We start from the raw sequence: 16,195 nt of genomic DNA on the forward strand, positions 1-16,195 counted from the left end.
GATTCCAAATTTTACAAATACATTAAGGATAAAAATGTAACTAGGGAGAGAATAGGGCCCCTCAAAGATCAGCAAGACGGCCTTTGTGTGGAAACGCAGGAGATGGGGAGATACTAAATGTATCTTTTGTATCAGTGTTTACTGTGGAGAAGGACATGGAAGGTATAGAATGTAGGAAATAGGTGGTGATTTGTCTGGATTAAACTCCATCTGCCATTTCTGTGTCCAAATAGCCAATCTATCTATATCCTGTTGTTTCCTTTCAAAATTGTTGGCACTATCAGCAACTCCACTGTGCCATCTGCAAACTTACCAATCAGTCCACCCACATTTCCTCCAGATCATTTATATACTACAACCAACAGAGGACCTAAGACTGATCCCTGTGGAACACCACTAGTTTCCATTCTGAAAAAACATCCTTCCACCGCTACCCTCTGTCCTCTATAACAAAGTCAGTTTTGGAGGGTTCTAAGAAAATTTATTTAGCATGGTTAATTAACAGTTTTGCCACAGGCAACTGTCAGTGTGGGTTTCCTCTTGGTGCCCTGTCTTCCTCCCACAGTCCAAAGATGTGTAGTTTGGGTGAATTAGCCAGGAGAAATGTAGGGTTATTTGGATAGGATGGGGGGGAGGGGTGGGTGGATACAGGTGGGATGACCATCAAAGGCTTGGTGTGTTACTCAATGGGCAGAATGGATTGCTTCCACACTGTAGGGATTCTGTAGTTAATCAACCTCATTAACATTGATGATACCACAGGATCCTGATGTGCACATCCCATTAATGATGGAATCTCGACTGTCTGGCCAATGAAACATCTGGCTGGGTATGCATACTTATAAAGTGTACAAGCTAATATCAAACTGTTTTGTTACACTGTGCAGCATGCTGCCAATAGTGTTTCATGCTTTAAATGATTCCACAACAGGATGGAGAATAAGGTACGTGTTGTTTTCTGTTGTACTTGTTTGACTTCATTGTCTTGCTGCTGGTTGTTGTCACTTAATATTACCTCACAATTATCATCGTTAATGTGACCTACCTCACACTCTGTCTGCATGATTGGTCTGAACTAGTTTCTGTTTGGTGAGTAGTAATCAGAAGAAGGTACTTTCACCCTTGTTAACCTTAGTCCATGAGATTTCATGAGGTGTGGAGTCCATGCTGATGATTCACAGACTATCTTTATCCTGACTGTATAACACTGTGCTGCTACCTCTGCTAAGTCTATCCTGCCATTGGGACTGCACATTCTCTTGGCTAGTGATGAGGATATCTGGAACACTGCCTGTAAGTTATGATTATTGTGGTTGTGTTTGCCGAGCTGGGAATTTGTGTTGCAGACGTTTTGTCCCCTGTCTAGGTGACATACTCAGTGCTTGGGAGCCTCCTGTGAAGCGCTTCTGTGATCCTCCCTCCGGCATTTGTAGTGGATTGAATCTGCCGCTTCCAGTTGTCAGTTCCAGCTGTCCGCTGCAGTGGCCGGTATATTGGGTCCAGGTTGATGTGCTTATTGATTGAATCTGTGGATGAGTGCCATATCAATCAATCAATACCATTCAATCATTAATCACAGATTCAATCAATAAGCACATCGACCTGGACCCAATATACCGACCACTGCAACGGACAGCTGGAACTGACAACCGGAAGCGGCAGATTCAAACCACTACAAATGCTGGAGGAAGGATCACAGAAGCACTTCACAGGAGGCTCCCAAGCACTGAGGATGTCACCTATACAGGGGACAAAACGTCTGCAACACGAATTCCCAGCTCGGCAAACACAACCACAATGAGCACCCAAGCTACAAATCTTCTCACAAACTTTGAGTTATGATTATGACTGTATAACTGTTTCAGGATGTTGGCTGACTTGTTTGTGGGGCAGATGTACCAATTTTAAAACTTACTCCCACGTGTTGAGAAGGAGGACTTTGTAGTTTTAATTAGACTAGGTTTACCCACTCTGGTTTCCAATCCCAAGGTCAATGCCAGGTGGTCCATCCAGGTTAATTCCTTTCCTTAGGCTTTGTAGACTTAGATAAGTGGAGTCTGACATGTTGAGTTTTTCCTGCAGTTTCTTTTTATGTTTCTGATTTCCAGCATTCATAGCTCTTCCCTTTTTTTCCCTTAAGACCTACCTGTTTGAGCAAGCTCTTGTTCATCTGTCTTTACTGCTCCTCCCTTGTCTGGGTAAAATGTTTTGTCCAATAATGCTTCTCTGAAGTGCTTTGGATATTTTCCTAGAGTAATGGAGCTATATAAATGTGTTTTTTTTTATCCTGCCCTGCATGTATAAAAGGAATTTTAGCCTAGTGAGATATTATAAGGATGTGCATGCTAGGATTGATTAGTATGAATAATTTTCAAATGATTAGATACCCTCTAGTATGGAAACATTTGGCACAACAGGTCCACACTAACCCTCCGAAAGTGTGACCTATCCAGACTCATTTCCCTATCCTATATTTACCCATGACTAATGTACCTAACACTATGGGCAATTTAACATGACCAATTCACTTGACCTGCACATCTTTGGATTGTGGAAGGAAACCAGAGCACCTGGAGGAAACTCACACAGACACAGAGAATGTGCAAACTCTACACAGACAGTCACCCGAGGTGGGAATTGAATCCAGGTCCCTGGCACTTTGAGGCAGCAGTACTAACCTTTGAGCCACTGTGCTGCCCATGATGGTACAAGAATTGAACAAAATAATAATTGGCTCAGTGGTTAGCACTGCTGCCTCACAGCACCAGAGACCTGGGTTCAATTCCTGCCTCAGGCAACTGTTTGTGTGGAGTTTGCACATTTTACCCGTGTCTCCGTGGTTTCCTCCCACAGTCCAGAGATGTGCAGTTAAGGTGAATTGGCCATACTAAATTGCCCATAGCGTTAGGTGCATTAGTCAGGGGTAAATGTAGGGGAATGGGTCTGGGTGGGTTGCTCTTCGGAGGGTCGGTGTGGACTTGTTGGGCTGAAGGGGCAGGTTCCACACTGTAGGGAATCTAACCTAATCAATAATGTGGATATCAGCAAGCTCAGAGTGGTACAGTGGCATCAGAAGAATGTAAAGTGAACTGTGCCACAATGATTAGATGAGAGTGAGAAGATCTGCATAACCTGGCATCATCTGCTGTATAATCCTACAAGTGTTCGTGATATTTCTGGTACTCATCTTCTTTCCCTATATGTTCCAGGCAGAATTTCAGGTAATATTCCTTCTGCCATGGGGAACATAGATATTCCTCCTTCTGTCAATCCTCTTACCCAGAAAGTTTGAATTTGTAACCAACAGTATGCATTCACAATTTCCAGCTTCAGACTGTCTTTAAATGGCTTCAGGTAGGTATATTTTTCCCATTACACTGAAATTAATAACTGAAACTAATGTGGGCATTTCCAGTAATGTTAGTGGTGATCACAACCTGTTCCCAGCCTGTTGATGGTTCTTCTTCTGAAAAAAAAGGTTGCAACCACAAAGCAGAAGCCATAACCTCGATCTCTCAAAGAGAGTTTGATATTGAGTTTGAGAATGGGGAACCTTTATGCAATTTTTGGTCCTCCTGTTCTTTACTGTTGTTTATTGTGAAGGTAGCATACCTACAAAAGTTGACATATACACAGACAGTGAAACCATTCCGACAATTATAGTGGATGTAAGTACTGGAAATCCATAGTAAGATTAGATTAGATTACTTGCAGTGTGGAAACAGACCCTTCGGCCCAACAAGTCCACACTGACCTGCCGAAGCACAACCCACCCAGACCCATTCCCCTACATTTACCCCTTCACCTAACACTGCAGGCAACTTAGCATGGCCAATTCACCTACCCTCCACATTTTTGTTCTGTGGGAGGAAACCGGAGCACTCGGAGGAAACCCACGCAGACACGGGGAGAATGTGCAAACTCTACACAGTCAGTCGCCTGAGGCAGGAATTGAACCCGGGTCTCTGGCGCTATGAGGCACCAGTGCTAACCACTGTGCCTCACACATACAGCAACAATAACTGTCAGAATAAAACTGTTGCAGAATATGTTAGACCATAAGACATACAAGCAGAAATTAGGCCATTCATTCCATCAAATCTGCTCTGCCATTCAATCATGGCTGCTAAGTTTCTCAACCCATTCTCCCGCTTTCTCACCATAACTTTTGATCCTATTGACAATCAAGGGCCTATCTATCTCTGTTTTAAATATACTCAATGACCTGGCCTCCACAGTATTCTGTGGCAGTGAATTCCATAGATTCACCACTCTTTGGCTGAAGATGTTTCTCCATATCTCCATGACACTTCAATTATGTTTTTGTTGAAGAATTGTGCAGTTGGGAACATTGTTCTGTATTCAAGTTTTTTTAAAAAACTCACCTTTCAATGAAACAAACTGATTTTTTTTTTATTTTGTACTTTGGAGTGAAGGTGTTTTCTGCAAAGATAAAGTTGCTCTCATCCCACACTCTCATCAGTGACAAATGATGTGAGTCTAACCTGATGATCACTATGCCTCAAGCAAGGGGCAAAATTTAAGAAGGCAAGACCTTCACGGTGACTTCACCTGTTACAAGAATTGAACTTATGCTGTTGGCATGACTCTCCATCAGAGACTAGTTGTCCAACCAACTGAACTACGTGACCCCTATATATGCGGCAAACTGTAATATATACTTCTCTCCACTACATATTGTGAGGGGTAGAATAATTCAGTGCACAGCTAACCAATATTACATACTTGTATTACTTGCATTTAAGGTAGTTTAAACTTGTTGCTGTGATTGAGTACAATGATAGAATTGTGTATTTATTCCATAAACATATAAGTTGTAGCCTTAACAAGTAACACCCTCTTTTAATTTAAAAAAAAATGAATACTATTTATATAAATCAAAATGGTGCTAGTCTAGACTTCTGTGCACCTCCCATGCAGAATGTTTTAGTTATGGAATGAGTTTAAAGATGATGGGATTAGGAGTTGCTTTCATGCTCAACATATAAATGTGTGCAATAAAGGCAACTAAATGTACAATGAAAATTATATTTGAACATGTTGTCAAGCTCACAGTGAGCTGTGCAGTAGACTTTCTTAGTACTTCAATATTGTCCAGAAAATATAACACAAATTATTTTGAGCCCAAAATTAAATTTTGATTAACAATGACTGAAGGGTGTAAGTGCATCACTCGGGGAACAGAAGTCTTCAAGAGAAATGTATTGTTCTTGCTGCTTGAAACACCCCCTCACGTAATGTAATCACATACTGATTTATTACAGAATAAAACATGATTAATCAGTAATAGAAACAGGCTTGAGGGAATTCTGATATATTACTGGTTTTTTGTAATGATATTTCTGTTTCTATGTTTGAACAAATGAATAATGAGGAAGAAACATTGATAAATATCCTCCCATATAATGTGATGAAAGATTTTGCTTAGTTGCGTAGTGAATGACAATCCAATAAACTCAGACTTTGAACTGGCCTTGATATCCTTAAGACATCTGTATTTCAACATTTATAATAAGCAAAAACAGTAAGTGGTGTAAACACTAGTAGGAAAGGCTGCATCTTCCCTGAAAAGCTAATTGTTTCTTCTCCACAGATACAGCCTGACCTACAGAGTAGTTGCAGCATTTCCATTTATTTATTCTAAATTTATAGTACTTTCAGTATTTTGCATTTGTATATGTTTTAACATTGATAGCTGCAGTGAATGCACTGATTGATACTATTCTAATATGAATAATATATAAAGTTTCCTACTCTGCTTTTTATAAGTAAGATAGCACAGAGTGGATTTTGTATGTGTGCATTGTACATTAATCATAATATTTGCCAAAATTTCTATTCCATGCTTTCTTCCCTGGTGTCTTGGCCAAAACAATTAAGTAGTTAACAATTATCTGTCATCCTCACCTGGCCAAATTGGTACCTTGAATGTGAGGTATAGGAAGACAAGTTCTACTACTTCAGATCATGTTCAGAATTGGAGATCTTGATTAATTTCTCTCATCTTTAATCCAGAGCTTCTGAGTCCTAAGGAATTTCTAATACCCAGCCAAAACAAGCAAACAGGTCCTTAGATTAAAGTGCTAACTGAAAGATTGATGGTGTAAGATAATTGAGAATCAGTGAACTGATGACAATGCAATGGGCCTTATGAATGACCATGCAAATTTGACCGTCACTGGGGTGAAGGTCATGGGACCAGATTAGCAATGGTCACTTCTGGGTCGATAGCCCATCCTCGAAGATAAAATGGTATCAATTCTGGAGCTCAGGATTTTGGAAGAGCCTGCCTAATAGTGCACTGTGAGGGGAAATAATGGTTGGGTTTTAGAGTCCATGGAAAGGATAAATAAAAGCAGTGAAATCTGTCAAGCTGCTTACATTCTCTCTTATCTTCCCCAGCAGACAGAAACTTTAGGCAGAGGCCCTTAAGTAGCAGTTAGTTGTCCTTAGTAGATCTAAGCGAGACAGGAATGCCTAACGCTTGACTCACCCTCCCCGTATTCTGGAGAAAGCGCGAGGTAGGAGGGAAGGTGTCAGCCGGCCACCACTTAACATTATGTTCTGAGGAATGGTCACCGGACCCGAAGCGTTAACTCTGATTTATCTTCACAGATGCTGGCAGACCTGCTGAGCTTTTGCAGCAACTTCTGTTTTTGTTTCTGATTTACTGTAGTTCTTTCAGTTTTTACTTAATATTATGTGTTTCCTCCAAAACCTTCAAATACGAATGCTATAAATTTCACCCTATAATGTTATTTTGTTGAATTATCAGGAGACATTTGGCAGAAGAAGACCTAACTCCTGGCACTTTTCTAGCATTTAACTATAGGGCAGAATTGGCAGAAATTAAGAAGCAGATTGTATTGTGGCCTTTCCATCTGGGAATGACACGTGGCACAATGAATAAAAGTGAAGGCAGCAACTTCAAAAGGAAGTATAAATTCTGGTTAACTCAAAATTTTATTATATTTAATTCTGTTGACTTTGGTAGGTTATACAATAGGTTGTTTGAAAGATACCAAGGAACAGATTGGAAATAAAAGAAAATAATTTATTTGTGAGGATGTTTGTTGGGACAGGAGATTAACATACAACTCTTTCATAGATTACTTACAGTGTGGAAACAGGCCCTTTGGCCTAACAAGTCCACACCTACCCGCAACCCATTCCCCTTCACCTAACACTACAGGCAATTTAACTTGGCCAATTCACCTAACCTGCACATTTTTGGACTGTGGGAGGAAACCCACGCAGACATGGGGAGAACATGCAAACTCCACACAGAGGTGGGAATTGAACCCAGGTCTCTGGCACTGTGAGGCAGCAGTGCTAACCACTGTGCCACCGTGCTGCTCTCATTTGAATTAGAATCAGATTCCTCTAATTAACAACCAATCAACTTTGTTTCCTGTTTTTGATCTAACTGATATTACAAATGTTTCATTGTTGTCATTTTCAAAACCACTATTATCATCCTTTCCTGAAAAGTCTGTCCTCAAATCCTCTGTTCTGGCAGATTACTTTGATCCCTGAATTTTAATCTTGTTCCTTTCTCCATTCTGTTGTTGGTGGTAGAACTTCCAGATGTTTCAAACACTACTCTCTGTTGACCCTTCTCTACAACTGGTACTCTTTCCACATATGTAACCACATTTAGAAAACTATAACAGTACTTCCGCCTTTTTTTTCAAGTTTTCTTTTTCTCTTTTATACTTATTTGCTCTTTCTGTCCTCTGTGAAACACTTTAAGTTGTTTTTTGTTGGGGAAGAGGCTGGTAGAAATGTCAAGATAGTTCAAGTTATTGCATCAGTAGCTGTATAATATGATCTTGTGCTAAATGCATGATTAACTCAGACCATAATGTGCAGAAGACCGTGCTAAATGGCATGAAATTGGGACTGAAGAATGTCAGAGTTTGTGCAGTGATTGCAGCTCAGGTTGCTGTCTAAATACAAGATTAGAGAACAATGGCAATTAGCTATACATTGATGACAATGAAAATTTTCCCTTTCAGAAAAAATAGCACTGCATTTGTGTACACTGACATTTCCATGTAGTGGATGAATTGTCTAAACACCATGCACAGCAGGTTGGTCAAGAAAGTCAGTGGCATTTTTTTTTGTTCAAACATTTAATTGTATAGAACATGATCATTGCATAAAATACTTTGTAAAAGCCTCATATCTTGCCACTCAACAGGACAATTTACATGAGTACTAGTTGAACAAGAAAACCAAAATTTATTCCGTTTGAGAGGAGAGTACTGATTGGTTGGTAGATGGACTTTGATTAGCAGAGGTATTGCCAAAGAGAATGTACCAGTAAATGGTGATTCACAGTTAACTGTCAGACCTTGTTTAAATTTTAAACAGGGCAAGTTGTTTCTGATTATTCAAGGCATTGTCCACAGAAATGAACCAGTGAATGGTTGTCACCTATTTTGGTGAGTCGAAGCAGGTACAATGTTTCCGGCTATAAAGAACAGGACCTGTATAACAGTACATGCACTTTCCAACACATGCAAGTGATCCATACTGTGAACACAACTGACAATCCTAAATTTATTATTACCAGAACTCTTTATACCATCAGGATTAACAATGTAAATTGTCAAATTGTGGAATCACATCTACTGTTGGTCACGTTGCAAGTTTTGCAAACTCAAGCTTTGTTGGCTCTCGTCAGTACCCTACTTGTTGCAAACAAGTGAAGGGTTTTTTTTAAACATGTGGAATTGGGGAATATATTAAATGTTTCTGTGATGTTCCGATTTTGACTCTGACCTAATATGGGTTTTGGACAAGTTTTTGGCTATCTAATCTCAAACCAATAGTATTCCTATTTTGACTTTGTTGCATGATAAAATCTCTGTTAAAGAATTTAGGCTATCTTTGGTTTTAATAATGTTGAATTGATAGTGTCATAATATTATCAACAGCCTAAAGTTAACTCAGATCCAGAGGATAGCATTTCGAATAGTTTAATCAATGCCATTCCGAGGATCTCATCCCAAATGCAAATGCTTGGATAAAGTCTGTAGTCAAAGATAGGGATCAAATTTGAGATTATTAGCACATAAGTCCAATGTTCTTTTATAATAATAAAATGAAATAACAAAAAATGAACAATAACATTATATACCTATATATACTTTCCTGTTTTCTTGCCTGCGAGTAAAACCGTCGATGATGTTGTACATTTTAAGATTTGAGTAAAGCTCTTTTATATGTTTTGTTGACTGTGCTGTTCAGATTATCATCTACTCTTCGACTATTCGCTAGCTAACTCTTAACTAATATTAATTCGGCATTACTCAGTAAGAAGGCAAAAATAACCTATTCTGAAACTTCCTGTATCTTAAAGAAAAGTATCCCTCGATATCTGGCACTATAGAGATTATCCTATTTCAAAGACTAACATAAGGATGTGTTCCAGTTTTCTGAACCCCGTCAATAGTAAAATCCTGTTCTCGCTTAAATGTGAGCTTGGAGGTGGGAGGGATGTGTAGTGTGCCTGGCAGGTTAACCTACAATGGGCAGCGAAGGTTGGGAAGATTAGAACTGGATAACAGGCATTCTGGATTAGTGGTGCTGGAAGAGCACTGCAGTTCAGGCAGCATCCGAGGAGCAGCGAAATCGACGTTTCGGGCAAAAGCCCTTCATCAGGAAGGCGATCGTACACCGGGAGTCACACCCACGCCCTTGCTTCGGACTCCCTTCACCTTTTCCCACTGATCCCCAACCAAGAACCTCATCCCACAATCTTTTTTCCACAAATCCTGGCTGCTGTATCATCTTGAGATTCCGGGATGCTATTCCGGCACCACTCTCAGCCTCCTGTATGATGGCACGGAGCACAGGAATTGCTGGTCTCTGCTTTCTCTGCACGGAACCCTTAGCTAAGAGTTCTTGCCCTATGGTGGCATCATTACTGGTGTGTGGTTGATAGGTCTTCTTGGAAAAAGCGGCGAGAGTTTTTTTTTTGCCTACGTTGCTGACAAGACTCTCACTGCCTCAAGATCATTCTACCCAATGTGCATGTAAAGAGAATTGCTTATAAAACTCAGTGCTGCCTTGCTCATTATGAATTGGGCGGAAACTTCAACACATGAGATTAGTATTTAAAAATATGCATACACTGGAATAATGTGGAGGTCAATTGATGTTTCAATTTCATTATGTAAATTTAAGTTCCTGTAGTATACAACAAAGGTCTGTTAGATTTTTAAAATAAAAATAGTACAGAAAATTGTCTTTTTAAATCGGCAAATATTTTACTTGCAAATCTCAAAAATCATTAATAAATACTGACGTCCACAGGTCATGCTTCATAAACTAATATCCAGCACCTTCGTGAGGCAGTAACTCAGAACGATCTTCGATAGTTACTGTGAGACTAAGCATTGAAACTGTTCGAGAGAGAATATCTGGGTAAAAGTATTTATTTTGCATGAGAAAGCTTGATACGATCTTTGTAAGGCCTGTTAGCATACACAGTCTAATAGGCAGACAAAGACTATTCTGACAGTTTAAAGTTAAACAAAATAATAATCTCTTTATTAAAAGACAGGAAACAATAATTAAGGGGCAAAAATAGCAGTGTTGTTAATACATGATTTCCTGTTTGACATTTATCAGGAGCGCAGGTTAACAACACTGCTGAGTTTCTCTTGTACGTTTGCCATATAGAGAATTCTGCGCAGGTGTCGGTCCTTCCTTCACATCCAACACAGACAGGAACATTGGCTGACACTAAGATCTGCGATGCGGTAATATACTCATTCTGTATTCCCTAAATGATGTGACATCACTGAAGCACTGAAATCCCACTTAGTGGCATTGTCTGCTGAATGGACTCTGTGACACCTGGATGCAGGTGATGATACAAGGGCCAGTTTGTTTTGGATTTAAATTGTTTAAGCTATCAGCTATACTGTATACAGGATGGCCCTGCTTTTCTGGCATCTTCAAGCAAACATGACAGTATATTTTAGATTAGATTACTTACAGTGTGGAAACAGGCCCTTCGGCCCAACAAGTCTTTACTTTGTATGCACCAAAGTTGCTCATCTGAAAAGTTATTTTCAAGTCACAGTGGTGAATTCTTAACAGTTGTGTGCTGAGAATGTTTTACATACCAAAGCTATTGGGTCTACTCTACAGAATAAACGGGCACAACAAAACAATGTTATTTCATCGAACTACTTATAAAAGGGCTATTAAATTCAAAGCATTTCTTAGTCAAAGATCATTGAAGCCCCATTTTTATGGCATTTGCAACTTTCCTCACTTGTTGGATAAGATTCTGATTTGTTATCTTTTTACGTACGGCATTTCTGAATGTGATACAGCTTTACAGATTGACCATAATCAACAAAAAAAAGAAAGAAGCTTTTGTTATGGACGTTGGTTGTATTGTCATGACAACAGCTAGGTTGCTAGGATACCAAAGTAGATTCAAATCACTATTTACAATTGGTGGATATTGGGCAGAGGTCCAGACCCCTTTAATAGTGATCCAAGCCTTTGTGGTTCACTAACTTTTTAGGCGATTGAGATAGTTCAGTACTGTATAATTTGTGAGGACGCAATGTTTAATAAAATTTAGGATCTGAAACTCATTAACTTGCCAGCAGATTATATAGTCTTTTAAATGATTAATTATTCATTATTTATTTAAATTCTATATATAGTTTATAAATATGAGTTTTTCTCAGTGTATACAGTCAGTAGAGGAAGTCACTAGGTGGCGCCATTACTCTTATGATGTAAACGAGCCACGCATCAAAGTTGGTCTCACGAGGAGTAGTGTGAACGATTTCTCTTCGGTTATTAGCTTAGTCTAGAATTAGACCCTGGGGAAGAGAGGTCAATAAGGGATGCTGGGAGCTGAAAATAAAAACATGAAGGTAACAGAATAAGAAAGTCTAGAGCCAATGCTAGGTCGATACCGAGATAGAGCGATCTGTTGACAAATTCGTCCAAAGCCAGCAAAGATCCACTGAATCATTCAATTTTTCTGAAAGTCGAAAGAATTAAGCACAGAAACGGAATAAGATTAACGGGGTTCTGAGTAAAAGTCATCAACCTGAAACATTAATTTTGTTTCTTTCGCAATGAATGCTGCGTGACATGCTGAGTATTTCCAACTTTTTTTGTTTTTAACTTCATTAGCATGTGATTTGTGATCTATGAGCGGAAGCTCGTCGGCGACTTATCGGTCGGAGCAGGGACATTCCAGTGGCTGTTCCTCTGACCAACTGTCATGACTTTGTTTTGGAATAGAAGGAGCTTTCACATCCTTCCAGGCCACACAGAAATAATTAGAAACGATAAGTTATTTTGTGAAGGGCCTGCAACTATTTTTGTAAAATCTGCTGATTAGGCCAAATCAGCAACCCGCGGATCAGTAATTCAAAACTTCAGTGCGGCATCAAATCCTGGTGAACGCCCTGGCTGAAAAATGCAGAAATTTTTTCACTTACTTCCATAACTGTTTGGAAATAGTAACAGATGGTGTTGGGAGCAAGCATAAGTTAATAGCTCAGAGAACCATCCCAGTTTGCCGATGAGCGCTAAGTTTCCACACAGCATTGGCAATGAGACTGGATATTTGTGTTTTGTTTTATTTGCAGTGCTGCCTTTCATGTAGCATTGTAGGAGTTTACTTAACTGAAGTATATTGTAAACATAAGAGGTTCAAACGATGCAGCCACTACGATTAAACGGTATCTAGAGGGAATGCAAAGTGGCAGAATTTCTAGGGAGAGAAGTAATGAATGTAAAATAATCTAAGCTCTCAGTTGTGTTCACATTTACCTTGTGTATTTGTATTGAGGTCACCGATAGATTGTTTGATTGTGTGAATTCCTGATTGTGTGCGGAATCTTTTTTTGGGGGGGTGGGGGAATCAATCCTATAAAAGGCATGTCATCCAATCACTGCGTTGCACAATCCTGTTTTATAAATCAATGAAGTAGGTTGGTATCAGTTCCACTATACTGTCTTAGGAGGCCAGCAGGCGCACACAACCATTTTGGTGTCATTTTATCCCTCACTTTTAAAGATGGTGACAGTTTTTAATTAAGTACTACAGATTTCATTGCTCTATGTACCTTGTTCAAGTAACCATTCCTCCTGATAGATTTGTAAGGATGGGACTTCAAAAGGAATTCAAAAGGGAATTAGAAGGTTAATTTTTTTAAAAAAAGGAACAATCTGCAGGGTTACACTTTATAACCAAGGCAGGACAATGATACTAAGTGAGATGCTTATTTGGAGAGTCCACAGACATATGGATGGCAAATCTGTCGACCATGTAACTATGGTGAGAATCACATCACATACCATCTCCACCAGATATTGCAAGTCATTCAGAGAGTTTGCTGGGAAGCTCATGAACTTGCTATCTTCCTTTCAATCGCCTGACCATTTGAAGGGCACTATTGGACACTACTGAAGGACAAATTAATGACATTTTATTCAAAATGCTGTTTGAGATTATACAAATTAATAATAAATTAAAGATTACACCCAAAAATCTTCTGACCTGTAAGGGGTAAAACTAAAAAGTGCAATTATCATATGGCATGATTCAGAGCTTACATTACTAATGAACTTAGCATTAAGTTTTTTTTTGGTTTGTATCAAATAAATTTTTGCTGTGCTACAACACTTTCCTGACCTGAAAGACTGAGCTTGAAGCATTGAAAAAAATATTTATAATTTGTAGATTCCATCACCACTGCAGATCTTTTGTTTTCAATTATGTTGAATTAAAACTGTTCAAAAGTAAACTTATAATATTCTTTAGGTTTGACTAATTGTTTAATGCTGCATGTTTTATATTCCAGTTTTTTAAAAGAAACTATCTTTGTTAAACAATGCATGGATCAGTTTCAATCATCTGTCACCACTATTTTCAGGTCTTGCAGTGGCAAGTGATAGCAATGTTTATGGTTGCCCTTGGAGAGTTCAGCTATTTCTTCAAGGCGAGCACAAGAGGGTGAAAATATCCCTGATGAAACTAATTTCTTCTCCATTGCAAAGTGAATTGCTTTACCAAATTCTATATTCTATCATTGTATAGAAATAAATGTTTACAATGCGTGAATAAATTAGCTTTGCAAGAAGCTACAAATTTACTATTGTATACTGAAAGTGAAGATTTCTTAAGTGCATGTCCATCGCCATTTCACCTTCTGCTGATGGTTGTGCTTCAATGGTCATTCTCTATGTTTTGTAGCAGCAAAACAAATAAATTGTGTGTGGGGTTGGAGTGGAAGGGTGGATAAGACTGATTTTTAAGAAAACTTAAATGTGACATAATTTTCTGATAGCCTAATGTGTACAAAGCTATGTTTTTTTCAAAAGATATTAAGACTTAATAAACACAGATTTAGATCATTTGTGAGATTTAATTTTTTCTGCATTTTTTTGCCAGCCTTTACATGGTAGTGCAATTCATTAATGTGAATAATGGATAGTGAAATATAAATGTAGGTGGCATAGTGAAAAGAATGAGGAAGTAAATTACCAATGAATATTTGAATGCTGGCAAGGAAAGCAATCACCAGTAGATGCCGGTATTGAGATTTTTTTATCGATAGCTTTCATAACACCTTCATTTAAATTGGTCTGTGAGACGTGGAATTTTAGTTGAATTTTGTGGAAGATACTTTGTAAACCGACTCAGTTTAAATTTGTGAAGATAACAAAAAACACCCATGTTTATCCTGGTGTTCTACTTAGCCTTCATAACTAACAAAGTTTATCTAAAAGCAATTCTTAAAATTGGCACCTTCCCATCTCCTACAGTGTAGTGGAATTGGCATATCGAAGTATTTAGAGGACAGAGGATGGTAGCCAAGAAACCTAAGCAGCAACAAAAGTATTAGAAAATACTAGAGGTGGTGGAGGTGTTGGATTCAAAAATGGAAAGTCCTTTTAAATATTCTGTTGGATAAATAAGGAGTTAAAGATGAAGGAGATGGGAGTGATGCTTTTAAAAAAAATCATTTTCATGACTAAAGCAAAATAATAATGAAATGCTGAAAGATCACAACAGAAAAAACAATGTACAGGTGCAGTATATTATAAAGATTGGAACCAAAAAGGCTCCAACTTCGAGACTTGAATCAAATTGCAGCCATTTTGAAATACATTTCTCGTGCTTTTTTGTTTCACTGGCATGTTATGTTGCAATTTCACTGTAGCAACTGGAACTGGGAATGTAACTGATATCTCAATGTAGAGAGGCGTTGGAGAATTTACTATCATTTTGAATGCATTCAGCTCTGAAATGAAGAAGAGACTGCCTCCTGAAATTAAAATAGTTTGACATTTTGAAGCTAGTGAAAATTTAAGCAAGAGCGAAAAAATCCAGATTGCCAACAAGAAGCCAAAGGATTTGAATTAAACGGCATGAAACAACGAAGTGGAAATAAAATATTAGGAGGTTGCAAGATATAGAAATAAAATGGAAAAACACAAAGTAGTGAGGAAAAAGCAGAGAAAGTGGCACAAGTGGGTCCAGTTACAATTCAAAAGACATTTGGATAAGTTTGTGAATAGGAAAAGTTTGGAGGGATATGGACCAAGTACAGACAGGTGGGACTAGTTTAGTTTGCGAACATATTTGGATCAAGGGTCTGTTTCCATGCTGTTTACAAAGTAGTTTACAAAGGGGTTGAATTTTTTTTCACATGTATGGAATTTTGAGAAATTGCTACATGAAAAGGGAGATTAAAGAGAAGAAATGTCTGCAATTTGTTACTGGACTTCTTTCAGGTAATGCAGTTTAATTTTTTCATTTAATTGTGTCCAAAGAAAAGTTTTAACATTTATATTTAAAACTGACATGCCAACATTATTTTAAAAGAAAACTTTGACACAGGTTTAATATGGATAATTAATATATGTCTACTAATATAGTTATAGTTGTATAAGCAAATGCACCTGGTTTATGAACTAAAGCTTAGGTCTTTTATCAACAAAAAGTGAAGATCCAAATTTTACTCTTTCACTTCCCTTTCCCTGTCAGGTATTTCTGTTAAGCAGCTTATTTGCTATTGCTGTTCTGTTTTTCAGGAGAGGTGTGAACTTTTGAATTTTGAGGTACAGAATTTTGAGGTACACTGCAGCAAATTTCTTTTACATTACCGTGCGCTAC

The 16,195-nt window shown here is 38.3% G+C and overlaps 1 protein-coding gene across 3 annotated transcripts in view; it reads left to right on the forward strand.

Moving 5' to 3' along the window:
• Positions 1-16,195, forward strand: part of ctnna2 (catenin (cadherin-associated protein), alpha 2) — a 1,236,619-nt gene that overhangs the window by 479,250 nt on the left and 741,174 nt on the right. The gene's annotated exons all lie outside the window — the stretch shown is intronic.

Source organism: Chiloscyllium punctatum, chromosome 1, assembly GCF_047496795.1.
Source record: "Chiloscyllium punctatum isolate Juve2018m chromosome 1, sChiPun1.3, whole genome shotgun sequence".
Taxonomy (NCBI): Eukaryota; Metazoa; Chordata; class Chondrichthyes; order Orectolobiformes; family Hemiscylliidae; genus Chiloscyllium; species Chiloscyllium punctatum.